Consider the following 18,528-nt stretch of genomic DNA (forward strand, 5'->3'; position numbering starts at 1 on the left):
GCCAGCTGGTGTATTTCTGTTGCATGCACAGATGTAAAACTGCCAACTGATTTTATACCAAATAAAGTCTAATCTTTTTATATGTACTTTGTGTCAAAGTTATGAAGTGGTAAGAATATTCTCACGACTCAGGCCTTTTAAAATAAAAACTGTTATTACAACATGAACTCAGGACATGATTAGGAAGAGTATAGTGACATAGTTGGTATTTCTTAACTATGAATGTGATTGGTATAACAGATGAACGAGTTTTACTATAATTATTACTATTTACCCTCCTATGATTGGACTCATTCAGGTCTGTGTTGAATTCAGTTTATGGACATTGAATTGTTAGACAAATTTATGTGTCTAATTAGAAAGATAACTTTGATTTTTCCTATTTTCAAACATACTTAATTTCAAAAAGTTGAAATAGTAATGCATTTTTCTCCAGTTTTACCAACATGTTTAAATTTGCTTTAAAAGAACTATCAATGTGTGTAAGTGGCAAGGACAATATTTTCTTAGTTTATAGAGATGTTAAAACCAATTATTTAAAGTGCTTTTGAAAGAAGCACAATTAATTAAAATTTACTGGCCACACTCCCCATAACTACATAAGGGACATGTCTGTGTTTTCCCTGTTAATGGGCAATAATGGTCTGATAACTGGAAAGTTAATCTTTAAATTAATATTTACATATTTTAAACTGTTTTTGTGTTTGCTATTTCTCCAAGAATTTTCAAAGCTTACTGGCTAATCATGATTTTTGGAATATATAGTTCCTTCTGATAATGATGAGTGTCTTTCAGTGGAAGCATTTTCTAAAGCACAGATTTTTATGTTTAAAATGTTTACAAAGGGATTTTTAGACTTTGTGCAGTATAACCGATATTCATTTCTGTTGTACTTCTAATTTATTTCCATTTTTCTCTCGTTTTATCTTTACTGGTTTTTAAATATCTGCATGTGGAGTGCAGTAGTTTAAGTAGTTATCTAAAGCCATATTAATATTGGAGAAATTAATAGTAAATGTTTAGTGTATAATATTCTGTTCAGTTTATTCTTAAAACTGTTTTGCACATGTGTGCATATAAGTATTTACTCTATTTCTGATATGAATTTAAGCTGTTTTTCTGTCTTTATACCTATAGATCTGCCTTGCCGTAATCCCTTATTTAACTGATGCCTTGTGTGCATAAATACTAATTATTCAAATTAGATTTGTAAATATTTTTTGTGCTTTCATACTCAGTATTTCTACAAGACATGTAAATATTTTTATAATGCTGTTGTTTATGTTTAAGTACCATTCAAATAGGCATTACTTCTTTCTCTTTAATAGGAAACCCTACAGATTTTTATCATTAAGGGAATGTGTATTTGTTATTATTTCTGGCATACTTTTACTTGAATTTTTATAGTCATTGAATTTCAGCAAAGTGCAGTGCAGTTTTTGCTGTTTAGCATTGTCCCTTATCCTCAAAAGTGTGAGTTTTAACTGAATCACTCTTTGCAATGCAAGATGACAGTTTGATTTGGAATAAGTTTAATGTAATGAGACAGAAATGTGAAATGGAAACCTTATCTCCTAATGGCTGACCCATGGGAATGAATGCTTGTGACAAAATGTTCATTTTATCATTTAGCCAAAGTATATCAAGAAACCAGAGCATCTCAAAAAAGAGCAAAAAAGCAGTATGGTATAGTTGAGTGAATCCTTAATCGAGGGACATGCACACCCTATTCTTATTATTACATACTTACAAGGAACTTTAGAAAGGGAATTTTTCTTGTTTAATATTGAGGTGAGTAATATGGGTGAAAGCTCTGCTGTGTCAGGATGTAGGACATATACAGGATGTAGGTATTCAAAAGAAATTAGCTTGGCATATATGATGAGATGTAAAATTGTCTAGGAATGAAATCAAGAAAGCTTAATTGTTGTCTGATATTTTTCTCAATATGTTTTACAGAGAGAACCAAACTTCACATTTTTACAGCTGAAAGAATCTTTTATTACTCATTTGAGAGATTATGTTCCTTCTGTTGCGTGGTTATTTAGTGCCAGGGCCAACTGCCTTTAGTCGTGTATCACTTCAAACGCTACTGCCGCCACTGCAGGTTGCGAGCACATGATTGAAGGCTTCTAGTTCTCAGCTCTTGCCCAGATGTCTTTCAATAACTATAGCCAGTAATTTCTTCAAATTGCTCACTTTATCAGCAGCACATGTCATCAATCCTGAAGTGGTTGCTCAAGTCAAACTGCAGAATCCTTTGCTTACAGATGCAGCTGCAAACAGGTGAACAGGCAGAAAGTAATTTGTGCAGCTTGGTGGCTGTCAGACGACAGACAGACAATCTGTGTTTAAAACAGATTGCAGGCCCTATATGGGCCAGACAAAAGAGATTTCTCCAACTGCAAGTAATTCCAAGGTTAACGTATTTTCCTTTCTGCCATTAGGTGATTTGTTAAAATTGGAAACAATGAACATTATAAATCTACACAGAAACTGTAGACAAGATGAAAGAGAAAATCAGATCACTAAATAGGTTTACATTTGTCTTTCTAGAGGAGTACAACTGACATTCATATAAGCTATTTTCTCACAAATTAAGCCAAGTTATGAAATTTTTTGAAACTTACAAGATTATAAGTGTTTCAAGTTGAATTAATCATGGATACTCAAATGTAATGAAACTTGAGCAGTTTAGTATAGTTTTTTGATATTTTCATTTCATGAGTTGTTTAATTTTAGAATTTAAGATATTGTTTAATGTTTGATTTGAAATAGTATTGATGTAAAGTTTAAAATGCATTTGCCAGCTACAGTACAAATTTTACCATGTAAGAACTTACCCTAGTTATCAAATAGATATTTTTCTGGAAAAAAAACTTTCAAGGATACATGAATTTTTAAAAGTAATGCCTACACTTTTTTCCTTGGAGTTATCTAAATATGTTTCTGTGAGAAATCCAAATTATTCTGTAAAACAGTCATGTAGAAGATTGTTCCATAATGTCATTAATGGTAGTCATCATTTTGTTCCTAAGTCTCAATAAGCTATGAGCCTGAGTCAGTGGAGTATTACTTCTCAGTCCATAAAATGCTGACTTCCTATTGTAAACACAAAGAACTGCCTGAGTATTACACCTGTGTATTCACTTATTTTGGGTACATATGCACGTAGTAATGACTGTGTGTGGGTCCACTGGAAGTAAGAGTTGTCCTCTTTGTTTCTTCCAGAGTTCCTCTTAGTGATCTAGAGAACAACTGTTAGTAAATGTGGGACTCATTTATTTTCGCATTGTCTTTGGCTCTTTTGTTGTTCTTTCATGTTTCACAAATAATTTATTGTTTTGATTGCTTGCACTTAGCAATCATTGTAATATACTGTTTCAGGCCATAGTCTGCAGTGTGATGTTTGACTAAAGTCACAGTTCAGTCATGATTGTTGGTTTTGGAAAATGTAAGCTCTCAAATCTACAATTTTCTGTGATTATAGCATTATTTAACTCATGCTGCTTTGTTTCATGCAAGAAAAGTTATATAAAATATTACTTCTGGTGTCTTTCACTTATTTGAAGATTCAATGAAATTTAGCCATTTTCAGCTGGAATTCAAACATCCTGGGAAAAGAATGTTTTCGTCTTGCTTCTAGTTTTTAAGATTTGTTACTATGATTTGAGCACTGGAAGAACTCAGTAACGAATTCTGTGTTAGAGTGCCTCCATGGCTTATTTTCTTCTGTGATAATAATCCCTTCTTGCCAAATACCTTGTCTTAGAAATGTGAATAATTCTGTTATGTTTTAAAAATATTAGTGGAGGGATATCAGTAGTTTAATATATCTTAAATTTACCTATAAGAAATCACAAGAATGAATAGTTCAGAACACAGCTCTTTTGGGGTTTTCTCATATCCAAACCTTCAGCTCTGTAGCAGTTGATTGGGCTTCCAGAATGCCAATATGAAGGGTCTGTGATGTGAGCTAGTAAGTATATTAATTGATGCAATCAACCATTTGGGAAAGAGTATGCTGGTCTAATCTGATCACAGAGCTGAGAGGAACTCAAATAGATGGAATGGCTTATGTCCCAAATCTAACCCACTATCTGTTTTTTATTAGAGCACAAATTATTCATTATTATCCATGCTTCTTTTGTGTTGCAATAGCAGAGTTGAATACGTGTAAGACTATATGTTTGGAAATTTTATATTACATAGCTCTTCACAAAAATTGTTTACAACTTCCTGCTTTATTTACTTATTTGTATTTTCATGAAAAGGCCGACATCTGGTGGTTCACTCCTCAAGTGCCTGTAATATCCTGGGTTGCACCATGCTGAAATTAGGTTTCTGACATGGGTGGCAGCGTCTCAAGTAATTTAGCCATTTTTTTCTGCCTCCTAACATATTGCATTAATAGGAAGCTAGGACAAAACTGGAGGGCTTGAACTAGGTGCTCCAGTGTGAGATGTATGTACCTGAGGCGCCAATCTCACTGCTATTCCGACTGCCTGTTTCTGCAGACCCCTGTTTCAGATAATGACTTCCACTTATCAGTTTTGGACATTTCCTAGCTTTCATGTATAATTAGTACTTCATGAATGTATTGTTGAGTTTATTGCCTGAGTGCTAGTTATTTGAAGAAATACATTAAAATTTATACTTCCTTGAATTACTCTATGCTTGTTACAGTTAATAATGCAGATTTAGGTCTAAGCTAATATTTATTGACACTAACTATGGTTCCTGTGTTATTGCCCATGGGTACCAGCAAGGGGCAGTGTGGAGCTTTTGCCTTGCATATTTTCAATTTTTATATAGTTTTTAATTCATTTCTTTATAGTATAAATATAAAAATCTCCCCCTTTCTGTTTTTCCTCTGTATCTACAAACCCTCTATCAGTATAACTTGTATTTTAGATCAGATACTATGTTTTCATGACCATTATTCCGATTTCCCAATTCCCATTCCCAATTTACTTTCAGATTTGACTGATATTTGGGTATTGAAAATATCTTGGGTATCTGATAGATAGGAAGTTGATTAAATTTTAATAATAAATTGTCTTTACACCTAGAACTGTTAAGAGGTCAACACTAACTTAACTTTTGTTGGCAGTGTGGTCACAATAATATTAAAATTGTGTCTATAAAGATGGAAAGGAGTGAAGTGTCCTGTATGGACTTCTTAGTCCTTTGGACTGATAGGTTTAATTACTTTTCAGATACTTACAGCACAAATTGGGTGTAAGACATGTGTCTTATCGTTTGCATTCCAAGTGGTAGTTAATATGCGTACATGTGTTATGTATATATTAAGGTACATTCATCACCTTAAAAAGATTTTTTTTTTGACTTGTTAAATGAATGTCATTTAAAACAGTGAAAAAAATGCACTCGTACGGATTGCTGCCAACAGTCCAAATGGCTGATCAGAGAGTCTTTTTATGCATCGGTAATATGTTGTGCAATATAAGCAGATATATATTCCACAAGGGAGGAAGACGGAATAGGTTACATACCCTGTTCCTGAGTGCAGCGAATGTAAAACTGCATTACTCACTTTAAGCAGGTGCTTTTTATATGAGACTTTAAAGAAATATAAAACTCCTGGTGGTGAAACGATTGTTTTGATACCACTTAGCTTTTAGCTTCTAGGATGTGGCCAGATAATATCAGAAGTAAGAATATTCTTGAAAACATACCTTCAATAATCAGGGTTTGATTTCTAGCATTTTCTTGAGCTTAAAATGTCATTGTAACGTTGTACAGAATGTGAATTTTGTGACTTAGTTTCAAATGTTATTTTCAAGGATGCAGGAAATTTTAATTTTTTTTCTTTAAAGATTCATTTATTTTTATTACAAAGTCAGATATACAGAGAGGAGGAGAGAGAGAGAAAGATCTTCCGTCCAATGATTCACTCCCCAAGTGAGCGCAATGACCGGTGCTATGCTGATCCGAAGCCAGGATCCAGGAACTTCTTCTGGGTATCCCACATGGGTACGGGGTCCCAAAGCTTTGGGCCATCCTCGACTGCTTTCCCAGGCCACAGGCAGGGAGTTGGATGCGAAGTGGAGCTGCCGGGATCAGAACCGGCACCCATATGGGATCCCGGGGTGTTCAGGGCGAGGGCTTTAGCTGCTAGGCCATCACGCAGGCCCTAATTTTTCTTAGTTAATGATAGGGAGTGGTATTTTCCAAAATCCAACTTTAAGATATTTCTATTTGAAAATCTTTGTGAAAGGCTACTAGATCATACTTCTTGGTAGTTTGCAGCTTTTGTTCTCTAAGAACCTATAGAAAGTTTTAAAGACATTATGATGGAAGAATTTCAGAACGGGATATATCATTTTTGAAAATCTGTACTGTTGGATGCCATGCAGGTGCAGGGTCCCAAGGCTTTGTTGGAGTTGTCCTCCACTGCCTTCCTAGGTCACAAGTAGGAAACTGGAAGGGAAGTGTAGCAACCAGGATATGAACTGGTGCCCATATGGGATCCAGGTGCATGCAATGCAATGACTTTAGGTACTAGGCTACTGCTCTGGGCCTTTCGTTATTTTTTAAACTGTCAGTTTATTTTCAGGAGTGACAACACCACTTGTTATTTCTACCAGCAACATGAGGTAGAAATACAAACTTTATTTATATGCTCACTAGCATTTGATTTCAGAATGTATTTCACTGTAGTCTTTGTGATAAATAAATGTAAAGTGGTATCTCCCTGGAGTTGTAAAAATGCACTTCCCTCAGAGCAGTACAAATAATGTTGAATGCCTTTCATTTGCTGGTTTACCATCTGTATATCCTGTCAGTGAAACAGCTGTTACTTTTTGTACTTCTGTCGTTCCCTTTTGAGGATTCTTTATATTTTACTAGTATTCTGTTGACTATGTTGATGCAAATATCTTATGTGTAGCATTTGTTCTTATTTTCTTATTAGAGTTTTTAGCAAAGAAGAACTTTATAATTTTGATCAGGTTATAAGTTTTCCTTTTATAGATGATACTTTTGTGCAAATGAAAGAAATCTGCCTAGCTCTAAATCTCAAAGATTTCCTTGTAGGCTTCTGTTTGTCTTAGTTCATAAGTTTTTACATGTAGGTTGAGTTTGTTCTCTTCTAAAGGTGTCTGCTAGTTTCCTTGTTTGTTGGAAAGGTTTTTACTGAATTGTGCTAGAACCTTTGTAAAGCATTATTTGGCATATTTGTGTGCAAGTTTTTCTCCATTTCATTTGCAATGGAAATTATGTTTATTCTTTCCCTAATCCTATACAGTCTTGATTATTGAAGTTATATGACATCTTACAGTTGTGTGGACTCTTTCCTCTGATTTTAGTTTTGATCTTGTTTATAATTATTCTAATTCATTTGCCTTTCTATAAATATGTTAGAATCCTTTTGTCATTTTTTTCTATAAAGAATCCTCATCATTTTGAGTCTTCAACCATCTATCCTGTATCTCCTGTACTCTTTGGTTTCTTTTCTCACCTATTTTGTTTTCAGAATATATGTTTTATTAGTTTAACATCTAAAAATTTATTTTTCCAGTGGTTTTCTAGTAGTATTAAAATTTTTTTTTATAAAGAAGAAAGGGAGCATATGCAAGAAAGTGAGCGTCCATCTACACTAAGCTCTCCAAATACTGGAAATTGCGTGAACTGTGCCAGGCACAAGCTAGGAACTGAGAACTCATTCCAGATGGTCCTGTGGGATGTGGGAACCAAATTAATTCAGCTAGCACTGCTCCATTCCTGGCCCTGCATTAGCATGAAATTGGAATCATGAACTCAGGAACACCACCACGTGATTCAGGGGCCCTTCTCACTAAGCTAAAGATCCACCTTTGATATTTTATTTGTTTTTCAGGATTCATTTACTTATTTGAAAGGCAGAAATTAGAAAGGAGGAGACCCAGAGCGACATCCTTCTGTTGTTTCGTTCTCTCCAAATGACCACAACTCCTGGAGCTGGCATGCTTCAAAGCCGGAAGCCAAGAGCAGCTTCCTGGTCTCACATATGGTGGTGGAGGCCCAAGTACTCTGGCTCTCCTCACTGTCTTCCAAGGTGCATTAGGAGGAAGTTGGTTCCAAAGTGGGGCAACTGGTGCCCGTATGGGATGCTAGTCTAGCTGGGTCCTGATATTGGTTCAAATCAATACATTCCTAGCCAATGTATAGAAATTCCCTTGTTTTGCTATCTTTATTTTGTTTCTGTGACTTTCCAAAACTATTTTTAGGTACCCTGCCTTTTCCACCTATGCCCCCTTCCCTTCCTGCAGTGTGTACAGTTTCCAGCATTATGGATAAATGAGAGTTAAAATCCTTTTTTCCCCCAGCGTGTGAAAGAAATAATTGACCATGTTGTAGTTTTCAATGGTTTTGTTAATGTTTTTTTTTTTCCTGTGGAGGAATTTTTTTCTCCCTGTACCTATTTTTATTGGTAAATCATTAAAAGGTGTTAACTTTGGCAAGATTATTTTTCTGTAGCAGTTGATATGATCATGTACTTTTTTCTTTGATAATTTTGTGGATTACATTGTAGTTTTTGTTTTTTTGTTTTTGTAGAACAACAAGTATCTAGTCCTGAAATGACTCATAGTTGGCATATGTGGCTGTGGCCAACTGTGTGCTTAATGTATACACTGATACATTGCTTGATCCCATATTCTAATATTTTGTTAAGTGGTTTCAGATATATATTTAGAGGAGCAATATGTGACTTTAGATGTTCATTTTCATGTCTTTGTCTGGCTTCAGTGTTTGTCATAAAAAGAAGCCAGAAGTATTATTTTCTTTAAGTCTGAGAGAGAATGTGTATAAAAGATATTACCAGTTTTTAAAAACATTTCTTAGATGTCTCCTTATGAATCTTAAGATTTCTCTACTGTCATCTTCCTCTTAAGGAACTTAGCCATAGGTCATACTTTTCTAGTTCTGTTTTTCGATGCTTTGTTCTATTCCATTATTATTGGTATCTGCTGGGTCTTTAATGATGTCCCATTTAATTCCTTATATTGATAATATATGACCTCTCCTTTTATGGCCATGTTAGTCTTGTCCATATTATATGTCTTTTATTTACAAGGGTAGTTTTCAAGGTAATTTAATGAGTTTCTCACATATGTATTATTTCCATCCCCTGCTTCCTTTGAACTTATTTTGTTCTTTTCTGTAGGATTTTGAAGTGAGAACCTAGGTCCTCATTCTAGATTTACTTTTTTGAATATGTACGTATAATACTAATCTTTGTACCTCTTCACTTGTGTGTCACAAATTTTGATACATTGTATTTCTGTTACTTTATTTTAAAAATAATGTGAGCCCTTTGAATTGGGAATGTGTATGTATGTTGAATATTTGGAGATTTTTTGCCTTTTTTTCCCCTTTTCATTGTTTTTGTAGGATAATTGTTTTATTTTATTTTTATAAGGTGAACATATTTCATGTATTTCACTATGTAGATTCAGTGGCAGAGGTTATACTTGTAACTCTACCCTCTAAATTGAATCTGTTGTTGTCAGAGAACAAACTCTGTAGCTTCAAGTTTTAAAATTTTGTTGAGATTGGAAGACCTAATAGATCTTGTTATGTGAAAACCTGTATTTTGTGGTTAGTCTGCTTTAGAGATAACATGACATTGATTCTTTTAAAGATTTATTTTTTTCTGAAAGGTTGCTTTTATAGAAGAGAAGGAGAGGCAGAGAGTTTTTCCATCTAATGGTTTAGTCCTGAGATGCCTTAAGCCGGAGTGGAGCTGTTCTCAGGCTGGTAGCCAGGAGTTCTTTTGGGTCTCCCATATGGTTGCAGGATACCAAGGACTTGGGCCATCCTCTGCCTCCTTCCAAGGCCATCAACAGGGAGCTGAATCAGAAGTGGAGCAGCCTGAGCTAGAACCATAGGGGAGTTAGCTTGTTGTACTGTCATGCACCACATCAACCTCGATGGTGTTTTTGACTTTATCTATGTCCTGAATGATATTCTTTCTAGTTTATTTGTTTGTTTGGGTCAGTTGTTGAGTTGGATACTGTACCACAATCTGTCTTCTATTATAATTTTGGTTTTATTTATTTTCATTTCAATTCTGTTTCCACTTCACATTTTACATCTCTTACTTGGTTCATATACTCTGCCATGTCTTTGGAAAAATAGTTCTTACAATTTTTCCTCTCCTCCCTTCTTCCTTAGGTCTACTGCATTTGACATTATAAATAACAAAAATTTGAGCGTAGCATGATAGCCCAGTGATTAAAGTCCTTGCCTTGAGTGCGTCGGGATCCCATATGGCCCCTGGTTCTAATTCCAGCAGCCCTGCGTCCCATCCAGCTTCCTGCCTGTGGCCTGGGAAAGCAGTCAAAGATGGCCCAAGGCTTGGGATCCTGCACCCATGTGGGAGACTCAGAAGAAGTTCTAGGCTACTGGGTTCAAAATGGCTCAGCCCTAGCCGTTGCGGCCACTTTGGGAGTGACCAATCGGACGGAAGATCTTTTCTCTGTCTCTCCTCCTCTCTGTGTATCTGCCTTTCCAATAAAAAAAAAATAATGAAAAAAATAACATTTTCAGTGTAACATTAGTAGGAAGTGTTAGTAGAAAGAATTTTATTTCCTGTAGTTGTAAAATATGATAACTACAGTTAATGTTATTGTTACTCTGCATCTTAAACTAACTGGATGGGAAAAGCCCTGTGACATTCATCTAGTAAACAGTTTTACAAATGTGAACCCAAAAGTACAAGAAACAAAAGGAAAAGTATTGGGTTATATCAAATTGAAAATCTCATGACCAACGACATAATCAATAGAACTGAAAGAGACAGCGTACAGAATGGGAAAAAATAGTTGCAGGGAAGTAAAATGTAGTAACAGAAGGGCTTGAAAGAACTCAGTGATTAAAAGCAACAAATGATCTGAAAAGTCATTTCATAAAGGAGGCGTAAAATAACCAGTACGTGAGAATATGCCCAGTACCTCTCATTATCGGAGAAATACAGATTAAAATCACTGTTAGCTAACCTTCCATACTTGTCAAAATAGCTTGTTAAAATAGCTTATATCAAAAATGACACAGAACTTTTGGAGTGAATGTGAAAACAAGCAGTGATAAACTCTCACTGGCAAAACAAGTTGCTCCAGCCATTATGAAAAATAGCTCTATGGAACATCTTCAATATAATAATTCAACAATCTCACTCTTGGGTACAAATTCAAAGGAAATTAAATCAATACGTTAAATGAAGGTTTGTACTCCCTTGTTCATTGCATCATTATTCCTGGTAGCTGAGGCAGGAATCAATGTAAGTGTTCATCGTTGCTCAACACACACACACACACTCCTAAGAACAGAAAACTGTTTACTTTTATAAATAGAATTCTATCATTTGTGACATCATGAATGAATCTGTAAAGACATTGTGATAAGTAAGCCAGATACAGGAAAACAAATGCTGCATATTTCCATTTTTATTCGGGATCTAGAATAGGTGATTTCATAGAATTGAAGACATTGTTAAAATATTCAAAATTTCAGTTAGGATGAATAATTTTTTTGTATGATCCAGGATTTATTTATTTATTTTTATGATAGCGTTTGATAGGCTCTTGCTATTTACCTTATTCCAGCTCCAATTCCCCACACGCATCGAGTTTCTCTATATCATTACTAAAGTATAGTTCGTCATACACAGTCATATGTCCATCATTGCGGGCATGGACAATGGCAGAGAGTCCAGCATCCTATTGTCAAGATATAGTAAGCAGTTTCATTGTAAGTCCATCTTTGTCTGGAAGTAGAAATGCATACTACATTGTATCCTCACATCTGAATATGTTAGTCTCTGTTTCACAGCTACTGTATGTCCCCTCAAATGAAAAGTCATAATACAAAATCAACAATTGGAAGAAAAATAGAAATTTATAATGCCATGAAGTTAACTGACATGTTACTAGATATGACAGTCTCCATTACATAGCTACTATACATCCCCTTAAATGAAGAGCTGCAAAACAAAATCAACATCAGGAAGAAAAAAGAAATTAACAACACTGTGAAGTCAAATAACATGCTACTAAATGACTAACATGTAGCTGAAGAAATGAAACAAGAATCTTCTTGAAGAAAATTATGCTACTGTATGATCTATGAGTCATTGAAGAATTTAAAGAGAAGAAAGTGTTTTGAAGAGATGAGACTACCAAAAACAAAAACATCAAAATCCATGAGATATAGCTTCCGCTGATTTTTGTGGGTGAAATATCTCTTCTAGAAAACAAATAGATGGGATTTGTGTTTTAATCCAGTCTATTAATTTATGACGTTTGTTTGAGCCTATACCGTTTAAATTCAGGGTTAGTATGTATGGGTGGTACTTTGGTCCTGTCATTTTAGGAATGGGTTGTTCATTGGTTTAGTCTTCTGTTGTCATTCTACTGGGATGTTCTTCCTATTTGCCTTTGGTTTTGTTGGGTGTGCTTCCTCTTCTCTGTCAAGAGAACATTTTAAAGTATCATTTGTAGGGCAAGTTTGGAAGAGACAAATTCTTTGAACTTTTCTTGACTGTGGAAGAATTTTATTTCATTTTCAAAGACAAAAGAAAGCTTTGCAGGGTATGTTATCCTAGGTCGACAATTTTTTTCTTTTATAATCTGGAATATGTCACTTCATTCTCTTCTTGCCTGTAGAATTTCCTTTGAGAGATCTCCTGTGAGTTTAATTGGCATTCCTTTATATGTCAATTGATTTTTTTCACGTGCACATTTAAGGATCTTTTCCTTATGCTTGATTGAAGAGAGTTTGATGATCATGTGTGGTGGTGAAATTGTTTTTGATCAGGTCTGTTGGGAGTTGTGTGTCCCTCCTGGATGTTGTTTCCCAATTCTTTTTCTAGATTAGGGAACTTTTCCTTGATTATTTCATTAAATATATTTGTAAAACCAGTTTCTCTTTCTGCACCTTCCGGGACTCCCATAACTTTTATATTCTGTCGCTTAGCAGTGTCTTTCAATTCTTGAAAACTTTTTTTGGCCTGATCCAGCTCTGCTTCCAGCTTTTTGTTTGCTTTCCCTTGATGACAGGAAATATCTTCCAATTCTGAGATTCTTTCTTCTTCTTGCTTCATTCTATTTTGGAGACTTTCCACTATACTTTTCATTTGCTCTACTGTGTTCTTAATTTCTGATCTATCAGCCTTGATTTGCTTTATTGCTGCTATTTCTTGTGTGAAATATTCCTTAAATTCTTTGAACTCTTGTATGTGCTTCTCTTTGTTGATCAGCAGCTTTAAAATGAGTTTTCTGAATTCTGTGTCCTCCATTTTCTCGATGTCTTCCTCAGTGAACTCTGATGTTTGCATGGGGTTTTGTTCCTTTGCAGGAGAGTTTTCAGTAATACTCATTGTGCCTTTGTCTCTTCTTTTGCTCTTGGTCATTGTACTTCTGGTTATCAGAGTCTTCTCCCTGGGGCAGGTTTCTAAGCTGTGTCACCCACAGGTCTGCAGTTTGATTTTACTTATTGCAGTTGGTACACAGGTCTTTGCTTGCCACCAATTGTGCCACTCCCTCCAGCAAGTTCCAGGTCTGGGTTCTTTTTTTTTTTTTTTAACATTTTCATTATATTTTCACAATCTTTACATAGTTAAACAGGGTAAAAATGTTCAAGGGCTATAGAAATGTGGGTATGATTATTATTTCCATATTGTTTCCTTCATGTTTAAAGGGAGATATTAAGGGAGAAGGCCCACCCAATTTCCCCACCTCCCCAGGTCCCGCATTTAGGGTATGCTCTGAGGTTCTTGCTCAAAAGGATTTGATATTGCAACAGTTATGAATCGCTGCCAATCTTGCCACTGCAAGCACTGTGAGGTCCTTGAAGAATCCACTGATTGATATAGTCCATCATAGAGTCTGTGTTTGCTCCGTATTTCGCTGCCAACATATAGCAGAGTTGGTTGGTTGACCTGTTCTGTCTTCTCTCTTTTCTTGGTTAGGGTTCTGAGTCCAGCATTTTGATTGGGAAGATCTCCAAAGAAACTTTGTCTGAGGTGTTCTCAAACCAGATTCTTGTATGTGCTAGCGAGTACAGTGCCTGGCACAGTCCATCGCCCTGATCAGCTGGTGGTTGCAATTGTTGGGTTGGTTCTGTTTTCAGCCCTGACTTCCACTGGAACAAATGGGTGTTGCAGTCCAGCCTGGTTCTGCCCAGCACAAACTTGGCCCTCACATGAACCAGTGGGAGCTGCAGCCTAGTTTGAGCAACCCACAGTAATCCCCACCAGGCCCGTCCCCTACCCTGGTTAGCCAGTATGTGTAGCAGTAGTCCAGTCTGTCCCACACCCCATTCCACCCAAGCCGCTGTGCTGGTTTTCGTGCCCTCCCATGGAAGTGGTAAGAGGTGGGGGGGACCCACTGTTTCCCTCCCAGGCCTCTCCCATTCCAGATTATGCACTCTCTAGATAGTTCTGTGGTTTGACTTGACAGAACTAGCCCCCAGTGCCAGCTTCTTGCCGCTGATGCTGTGGCTAAGCCCAAACAACCCTCACCCACTCTAATTTTGTTTGCATCGATAGGAATAATCAGCCCAGCCTGGCTTCTCCCTGATTTAGTCCACATGAGGCGTACAGGTGTTGTAGCCCTGCTTGGTCTGGTCTGCCCCCATCCCAGTGCATGCTCGGGAGCAGCTGTCCAGCAGGGAAACCACCCTTTATTCCCCTGCCTGTTCTGCCCCCTTCCTTCCTTGTTCTTACATGTGCTGGTAGGGTGTTGCAGTCACATCTGGTACAGGCAACCTCACCTTGGCATTCCATATTGTGCACTAGTCAGTTGAGCCTGAACCTGGCTCGACCCATACTGTTCTGGTGCTTGGATTTGCCAGTGGATTACATGGACAGATTCTGCCTGGTCTTCCCCCGATCCATGACAAATGTATGCCGGTGGGTAAATTTCCATGGCCTGTTCTGGGCTGGTTCCTATCATGTTTCTTGTGCTTACCTGCAGGGTCTGTGTCCTGCCAGAGGAGTTGCCCAGGCTCCTCCATCAGAACCTCTCCCAATGCCAGGTTTGTCGCATACCAGTGGGTCCATGAGCCAGCCCTACTCAATTCACCTCCTGTCTTAGCAGGAACAGTGGCTTTTCCTGACTGGCCTTCAACCCAAACTGGTCCTTGCTGTTGGATGTTTCAGCCCAGCCATGGCTTGTCCATACCCACATATGGCTCACACATGGCTCAGTAGGGGTTGAGACCTTGTCTATTCCATCACACATCTATCCCGGTCCCCCAGGATACCGGAAGATGTTGGAGTCTGGCCCGGCTCGGTGCATCCAATCCCAGTCCACACTTGTGCCAATGGAGACTACAACCATTTTCTGATCAGAATGCAGCCCCCATTCCAGGCCCCACGCCCTTTGGTGGGAACCTCAACCCAGCTAGGGTTGTCCCCTTAGCTCTCCAACCGGGCCTGTTCCCAGCCATAGATCACATGAGTGCAGTGGTTGCTCTGACTCAGCTTGGCACAGCCCTTCACCTGTCCAGGTCTCGGTTCTTATGTTAGATTTCCACCATGATCTCCATAGCCTCAAGTCCTGGCTCACCACTCTCTACCTCCTGTGATAGCTTGCTGAGGCTGCACCATTGTCTGTATAACCTTTCTCCCACTTCCATTTGGAGCAGGTCCCAGGATTAGGGAGACACCAGGTGTCCTATATAGCTTGGTTATTGGTGGTGCTGATCTTGGTGGAATCTGTTAGATGTTAAGTCTGGGTGCCATACGAACCTATTTTGACCCATAGATGCCGTAGTCGGTATTATTTTACTGTAGGACCAGTGCAATGCATGGAACTCAGCGAGTTCTAGGGAAATCAGCACATGAGCAGCTCACTGTTGTCCTGTGCAGTCCTAAACCTATGGCCACAGAGTACAAAATGGCACTTGACGTACCACTATTAGAGTTCTTGACCTGCTGTCCATCAGGTCTGAGGGCTACTCAGACCTGGCTTGAGTGGAACCTGTAGAATGCCACATTGCTGCAGTTCACTGAGTCAGAAATGAGTTCACTTCCAGCTCAGTTTATGCTCAGTCCTTTCCCTTGTTTTTGCCTCCTTAAGCAAAATGGTACCCAATTTGGCTGTAGGGGGCTGAATGGGCTGTGAAATCCACGCTGTTCTCGCACTGCCCATCTGGGATTTGCTGCTCTGTCTCTGTTCCTGGTCAAATCAAATAGAATATCAGGACATACAGTTTTTTGACTGGGTTTACCTCCCAAGCTCCTAGTGAAAGTCCCTTCCCTTGCTGGTGGAGTTCAGATGGCCGTTAAGTGAATGCTTCTGGAGTATCAGTCATTGTAACACCACAGCATTGTTTTTGCTGCTTTCCTGTGTCTGTCATTCTCCAGGTTCCCCTCTGCTGTTGTTCTGTCCTATTTCTTGGAATGTGTTCTCTGCTATATCCTGATTTAAATGTTTCTCCATCTGTTCAAACGTGTCCTTACCCTGTTCTGCCATCTTAATTCTTCAGTTAGGATAAATAAATTCAAGAGATGTGTTGTATAACGTTAGAAGGTAGTTAATACTAATGTGTTTTATCCCTGAAAATTGATGAGCAGATTTTAAGTGATTCACCACCAAACAAAAAAACAAAAAACACAAAGCTGAAATTTTCAAAAATTGATGAGCCATATTTTGTTCCTACCCAGTGTATGAAGATTCTGATTTATATTTACTAACTCTGCGTGGTAATTGTGATTTTTACTAGAGCCATTATAGTGGGTGTGAAGTAGTTGTGGCTATATTTTCCTTCCGAATTGTATGATTTACTCTTCCACTGTTTTCATTTTGAATTCACGTACATTATTATATTTGAAGCAAATTTCTAGTACTTTCATATGATTAAATCATGTTTTTAGTCCAATGCTGAAATCTTATTTTTAATTGGTCAATGAAATTGTTCCAAGCTTAGGCCGTAAGCCTCTAATTGCACTTGGAACATGTGCTGCTGCTTTCTTTGGTGCAGTAGCAGGGAGCCGTTTTGCGAGTGGAACAGCTTGATCATACAGGTTGCTGCAAGTGGCAACATAAGCTTCTAAGACACAGTGGCTGGCCTTCGTCTTATTTTTAAAATCCTAACTCGTTTTAACTGTCACAGTCCTAATGTATTGAATAATGCTAGATGATGCTAAGTAATTATTGGCTGTTATGTGTTGCTTCAACCAAGAATGTTTGTGGAAAAACTACTTTTGATACTATGTCCATCTGTGGCTGTATCATTGGCAATAATTAATTATCATCATTCACTTGCCATATTAGTCCTAAATGCTAAGGAGATAAACAAAAATTTTTGAAAGTTTTCTTTGCAGTATCAGTTTATGAACAAATTTATAATTCCTTTAAAATTTGATCTGATCGTTCATCAGACTTTATATTGTCTGTATCTTTTCTGCTGTATGTTCACAAATGTAACAGTTTTGTTTGCCTTTAAAGCATATTGAAGGTATATGAGATAATTCTAAGATAACCTCTCTATATTTTTTTTCTAAATATGGAATGCAGCACAAATTTGTCATCCTTGCATAGGGGCCATGCTAATCTTCTCTATATCATTCCAATTTTGGTATATGTGCTGCTGAAGCAATTTACCATCTGTATTCTTTGTAGCTGGTCATTGAATTTTAGAACTGAATGAAAGCTTTGGAATCATCACGGCTAAACCCCTGTTTTTCTGGTGAAAAAAGAAAGAAAGAAAATTTCTAAGTCCAGGATTATACAGCTAGTTGTTGGTACAGTTTTAACTAGCATAAGGATCTAATAGGAAAATCAAGAAAAGAGGGTAGAGTTTTGGGGATGGGGGAAAGGGAGTCCCAGAGTCTATGGTACTGTATCATAAAATAATAAAATAATTTGAAAAACATTTGTAAATCTCCCATGTTTCCAGCAACATTGGCAAAGAAGAAAAGAGAATAAGCATAAATTAATCAGTATCAAGAATTAAATGAGAGATATCACTACAAATCTTGTAGACTTTAAGAATAATAAAAAAAAAGCCATGCCGTGTAACAACTTGGGGAGAAAAAATAGGGGGATTTGGTGAGGGAGGAGGAGGAGGAGAGGGGGTAGGATGATCTCCTATGCTTGTAAATCTGCATCATGGAAAAAGCAAATAAATCTTTATGATAAAAAAATCTAATGGTTAATAGTATGTTTCAGTGAATTTCCTCATTAAGCATTGGTGAATGTAAAATGAACTTTCTCAGTCCAAACCTACATTGTTTATTGTAATAGTGGCAATCGAGTCACTGTGTAGCTAACGTTTGTAGAGCACTTAAGTATTAAATGCACTTTTAATTACTGCTCATTTTTCACTTCAGTCAAGACTCATCATTATTCTATGAAATAGCTAGTGATTTATGCTAGTTTCACAAATGAGCAAACGATAGAGTAATTAAGTGAATTTTGAAGTTTGTAATGTGCTTAATGTCTTTGCATACCTTGCATAGTTTAACCTCAAAACAGTACTTATTGCTTCTGTGTCTACCATGCATGAAATCTTAGGGAG

At 37.1% G+C, this 18,528-nt stretch overlaps 1 protein-coding gene and 1 pseudogene across 4 annotated transcripts in view; one reads left to right on the top strand and one right to left on the bottom strand.

Annotated features, from left to right (window-relative positions):
* VPS13B (vacuolar protein sorting 13 homolog B) overlaps window positions 1-18,528 on the top strand; it is a 595,475-nt gene that overhangs the window by 152,937 nt on the left and 424,010 nt on the right. The window lies entirely within an intron of this gene.
* On the bottom strand, window positions 17,509-17,607 carry LOC121151403 (annotated as a pseudogene).

The sequence above is a fragment of the Ochotona curzoniae genome, unplaced genomic scaffold, assembly GCF_017591425.1.
Source record: "Ochotona curzoniae isolate NIBS_2020 unplaced genomic scaffold, NIBS_Ocur_1.0 contig_2318, whole genome shotgun sequence".
In the NCBI taxonomy this organism is placed as follows: domain Eukaryota; kingdom Metazoa; phylum Chordata; class Mammalia; order Lagomorpha; family Ochotonidae; genus Ochotona; species Ochotona curzoniae.